The sequence below is a fragment of the Lycium barbarum genome, chromosome 5, assembly GCF_019175385.1.
Source record: "Lycium barbarum isolate Lr01 chromosome 5, ASM1917538v2, whole genome shotgun sequence".
In the NCBI taxonomy this organism is placed as follows: Eukaryota; Viridiplantae; Streptophyta; class Magnoliopsida; order Solanales; family Solanaceae; genus Lycium; species Lycium barbarum.
This window is the reverse complement of record NC_083341.1, coordinates 105126268-105132379: the sequence shown is the minus strand read 5'-3', so window position 1 is coordinate 105132379 and position 6112 is coordinate 105126268.

The window sequence follows — 6112 nt, the reverse complement described above, 5'->3', positions numbered from 1 at the left end:
TGTGTTCTTCTCTCAGTCTGGAAAAGATATGAACCCATCCTCTTTTATCTTGAACCCCACAAGGCATAGCAGTGACTCCCAAGTCATCCTCTCTCAGGGTCGGATCTCGGCGTGTAGATACACCGCCTTTATCTAAATGCTTAAGTATCCGCCATTGAACTCGGAGGTTGCAACCCTGAAAGTAATAATAATGGTTGCGGCACTTTCCCAGAGCCCAATATATATCTGATAGGATAATAGGGATGATATCAAAATACTTGGTAAGCCCATTCATCGTAACTCCCCTAAGAAGATCATGGGCAATAAATACAACCCGGGTATCAATAGGTAGGGAGGCATTTGGTGGAAACACCATGGTTCCCAGTAGGCAGGTGATAAAGGCTACTGTTTGGTTAGCTTCCCAGGACTGGAGTGAGGAAAACTCAAGGATGTGGTTTTCGTACCCTTGTCTAGATGAATACCTCACATATAACTCTCTAAAGGCTATAGTGGGTCCCTGAGCCCAATCGACTTTGTTAACAGTAAACATGTCTTTGATTTCTTTTGTGGTAGGTTTGTAAGGGATAAGGATATTTTGAGCTAACTTCATTTTGGGTCTGTTAGCGCTTCCTACGCTTTCTAAGACGTCTCTAATATCTTCTAAAGTGGGAGTCATCTCTATTTCTCCAAATTTGAACACCATTCTGTCATTATCCCAATAACCAGTAATAATCTCTAGCAAACCCGGATCCCCAGTCATATCCATCAACGAAGGTAAATGCGCTATACAACCCTTTATCTCTTTCTTCTGATCATTAGTCAGACCTTCCCACCACATCACTAAACCTGGTGGTAGACCCACAACTATATCAAACTGCACATCAGGAGACATCTACAAGACAGAACACTGTTAGTTCCCCGCCCCCAGAAACAGTAATTTATTTCACACATGCCATAATAATGCTTCCAAATAGCAAATAGTGGGATGCAGTGTCTTCAGGTTTTTACACCATCTAAACACAGTGAGGTGTCTTTCCTGTCCGATTCAGGTAGGTATGAGATATCCAAATCGGTCTATGGTCAGCATGCGCTATATCAGTAAGGATTTGGCTTCGCTCTACGCTAATTATTCTAAAGCGATTTTTAAAGTGAACGACACAGGTTACCCAAGCGGACAAGCTGGGGGTGGGCTCTCTAAGGCTGTGGGATGACCGCATGCCCATTCGACCTTAGAGACCTCCTAAGAATATAGCAAAAGGTTTTCTAGTGAAGGTATGACCGCATCTCATCCCGCGTCATCACCCTTAGAAAACATGTAAAATAAATGTCAGGAGTGGCAGAGTATGCATGCATGAATGACAGTTATATTTTGCGAAAATTTAAACACATAAACAATTTATATCATACAAACACACAAATTATTGGAACCCTTATGGTTAGAACCTTAAATTTTCCCCAGCAGAGTCGCCATCTGTAGCGGGTCGTACGTTTTCCGATTCGTATTTGCACTTGCCTTATTTAAAAGGAAAGTGTCCTGGGGAAGTACGGTTGTCAATCGTACCGGAAAAAAGAAAAAAATATACTTCTACGTGGATGGTTCTCTAAATGGACTTTATTTTAGAGTCGCCACCTAATTTTTAAGAAATTAGGAAATCAGTTCGAAAAGGGTTCATTCAAAACGTAACCCCAGTATTAAGGATCCGTAAAATACGGTTGACCTACGGGTTCTAATAGTAAGCTTTTGTAGATATGAATTGTTTACAGTAAAAAGTTGTTTCGGCTTATATTTCCACAACAAAGAATTTAGTCATTCATGCAGAATATATTACGTTTCAAGAAACGAAAGTGATAAAATTTTGCCCAAAATTAGGAGTTTGGCTGTCGGACTAAAACACTTAGGCTAATACCCGAAGGTTCTTAACTTAAGTAGGACTCTACGTAAGTCCACCCAAAATAGTTTTGAAACTTTTTTTTTTAAAGTATAGAAAATAGTTTTTAGGAAAATAATTTTAGGCATACTGTTATAGTCCGTATATTAATCGTATTCTACATATATATATATATATATATATATATATATATATATATATATATATAGTCCGTTTTATTCTATATTTGTCAAGTTTTATTTTTTAGTCTAAGTCTAAATAGTCACGATTAGTCTCATAAGTTCTGAATATTAGTCCAAATCAATCCATATGTCATAAGTCCACAGGTTTCATAAATGTTCAAATCAATCCTTAATTTCACAAAAAATCGGCAGTTTTAGTCTTTTTATAGAAATCAGTCCCAAGTTTGCATTAATGCCTCGAAATTAATCTTAAATTTGTAGCAAATTCACTTTTGGCGACTTTAAAATATGTGATAACCTTATAAGGGCTCTAATTGACATAATAATTACGCAAATAATAATTTGAAATACATAATTAAAGGAGATAGAGAGTTTGGGCCGACCAAGCCCAAAAGGAAAATATTTATGCAATCGGGTTCTCCTTAAATCCAACGCATGCTCCATTTTGCTCCAAGAGAAAAGGTTGACTCAATCTAGATACGTTAGTGGGCCCCGTTGGGGCCCACCGACGAGTTTGGATGGACAAGGGTACAAACGAGTATACATGATATTAATATACATTCATGAATTCAACTAAGTACAAAATTAAGACTACAATAATTATTACAAAAGCAAAAAATGAATTATAATTTATTGGGCCTAACCCACTTAACAACCCATGACGGCAAATAACCAATGACCCAAAGAGGGAATAAGCCCAAAGTAATAGTAATGATAAGCCAAGTATGGTAACACAAATGAAGGGGCCCAAATAACAAGCCAATATCCTTCTTTTCTTGAAAATTTTCTACGTGTCAAGGAGTGGTATATATGATATACCACTGGTATACTATTCCATTTTTCCCAAAATTTTCTGAGTGTTAGAACTGTGAGATACACGATATACCCCTAATATACCGCATATGGAAAGAAAAACCCTTTAAAGAGCATACCCTCCCTATACACTAATATATACTAGGTATTCAAACCTTATTAACTAAGTGATATCAAACAGTCGCATAGTAAGTTTAATTTAGGTCTAATTAGGATCAAAATGTCCTATGAATTCTCATCCTAAGTCAAGAGTCAAGTCCAAAGTATAACCAAGTCTAAACAGTTAGCACATAAGCTCAAATATGTTAAAATGAGCAATGATCTAGACAAGGTTTCAGATCTATAAAACAAACAAGGCAAAGCTACTGTCAAGAAATCTCACAAGCAACAGTTTCATATGCATAAAACAAGATAAGAGTCCAAATGATAGGGGGGAAAACAATAGCATAGAGAGGAGATGAGATAAGGGAGTGCCAATTAAGCCAAAAAAAGAAAAAAAGGAAAGGGTATAAGCACCAAACTATTTTCCAATTTCAAAAGATCCAAGCAAACAAAGTAAGGTAGAGGATTAAGTTAACAAGAGTGTGCTTTTTAGAGATATTCCTAGATTAAACTAATGTCAAGCTCTTTTTTTATACATATCTTTGAGTACCAAAACAAGATAGCACAGAGCAATCATAGTGTAGGAATCCATGCCAACCTAGTTTCTTAACCTACCAAATGATTAAAATGCTCAAATGATATAAGAAGTAGGTTCCAGATTCCCCAGTTTCATTGGTTAAGATCAAAACAAGTTCAAGTTCAGAACTTTTTCAGACAAAGGTTCAACTGCAAGTTGCAAAGTGTTTCTAACAACATCAGGTCTTATAAGGATATTGGTAAAATCTTCAAGGTTTGATAACCAAAAACTCACTCAAGAAAGAAACTCAAAAACCCTCTTTAATACTCATGTTATTAGAAGACTCTAGCATGGATTGGGGAGTTCCTAAGGTGCATTATGAATGATAAACGAAGAATGAGGATAGACATACTTACCATAATAAAGAATCACCCCAAAGCCTCTTGAAATTCCCTCCTAGAAGCTTAGAACCGAATGGAAATGAATGAGGCACTTAAGGGTTTTATCATCTCACTAAATACTAGACTGCCTTGTCACCCGTTGCAGTAGTGACAAAACCGCTATGGTAGTCACCCCCAAATACACTAAGCCACTATAGTGGTAGGGCCACCGCTGCCGCGGTTCTGGTGCCGTCATAGTGGTACACTAGACACCACAAATTTCTCAACTCAAAATCCAACTATCACCCGAGGCCCCATACACAAAAATTAGATATGTAAACGTACATAAAAACATGCTACGAACATACTCATAGCCTCGAAATTCCCAACAGGGGTCTTGGTGACCAAGTCAATCCCCAGTAGCCTAAAACCAACTTTCCAACCCAAGTCCCAAAATGCACCCGAGCGCATTGGGAACCGAACCAAACATACGCCCAAGTTAAAAATGACCATCCAGACTGTTACACCCCGTAAGAGTCTGTGCTATTTTAATTAAGACAAGAAAGAATGAGTTAAGAAAGTTCAAGGAAAGTTAATCGAGTTAGTAAGAATATCGTTATATATATGGTTGCCTTAAGTATCCCGAGGTGACATCGTAACCTAAAGGATTTGAAATCGCGTTATGAGCGTATATGAGGTAATGTGAGTACCCTTTTAAAGTATTTGAGATTATTAGTAATGATATAGAAGATGGATAAAATATATGAATATATTTTTGCGATTGGAGTTTCGTCGAAGCTTCGTAAGTTCTCCAGTTACGTTTAAGGTTATGGTGATTCTCCGGACCCTTCGAGACGTGTATGGATTGTTATGTATGTATATGGGTATGTATATGTATGTATAAGAGGTTACATGAGAGTTGGAAGAGGATTAGAAGATAAACGAATCTAAACAAAATGAATCGGAACAACTTCAGTAAAATCTCGGACCAGATTTTTAGCCCATATTGTTGGGGGAATATCTCCTAGTATATGAGGATTTTTAAGGTGTTTCAAAAGCCTAAAATGAAGTTAATCGAGTCTAGTTTCCAACGCAACAAACCGCTCGTCAAAATGATATTTGGATAAGGAAATATGGACGATGAAATTTGGGCTGGCAGGGCAGCAAGTTTGGACCCGACCCAAACACTAATGTTTCGGCCCATGAGGCCCATTAACGTTAATATATATGGAAAATTCACTTGAGGGCTGATCATTTTCAGCTAATATCCTCCAAAAACATTAGAGAGAGAGAGAGAGAGATCGTAGGCTAAGGAAGCCATTTTGATCAAAATCCGAGCTCCGAATCCCGAAGCTCATGAAGAGAAAAACGTTGTACGTTGCGTTGCCTTCAATTTGAGATAAATATTGGTCTTGGGGGATGAAATTTTCGTGGTGGAGCTTCTGATAAGGTATTTATAAAATTCCTTTTATGTTATTAAAGTGTTTATTTAGAGTTTTAACGAATTAGAACGGAGAAAACAACATTATAAACTCGTTTGTTGTTTTGTTGAAATTTATGGGTGAGGGGCTGTTTTAATTGAAATTGATGGACAGATTTGAATTAATATTTTGGTTGTTGTAATCATGGATATGTGAGGAGAGTGAAGGAATTTAATGGTTAGAGTTGGAGTTAAATTGTTGTGGGTTGTTGTAAGGATTATAGAGATAATAATGTGGTTTTATTGCACATGAGTAGATGATGTGGTGTCGAGTGGCTGCTGTTGTATTTCCCTGAAATTTTCTGAAAATATTGCATGAAATAAGGTATAAGAAGTGCATATGGGCTGCTTGGTGTATTGCAAGTGCTCGTTAGAATTTTGGGCATCGTTATGTTACAGTTGGGGGCTGTTTTGATATGTTGTTGTTCTTGTTGAAATAAAAGAATTGAAGATATGGTTGTGTCCATATGTTATTGTTGGTATTTCTGTGTCAACAGGATAGCAATTGGAAATTCGGATAGACAGTTTATAGGGGAAATGTTGCCCAAATTTTTGTAGACAAGTGATGAGTTAAAGATTGAATACCAAAAGCCTTATAGTTAACAATTGGTAAAAATGACCATTTGTAGGTTTTGGGCGAAACGGAGATTGAGTTTGGACAAGCGTGAGTAGCGCGAAAGGTATGTAAAGCTTATCATTTCCTTCTTTGGCATGCCCTAGGTCTACCAGGTTGAGATTTCGGCCTCGGGGACCATCCTGCTCATCGTAAC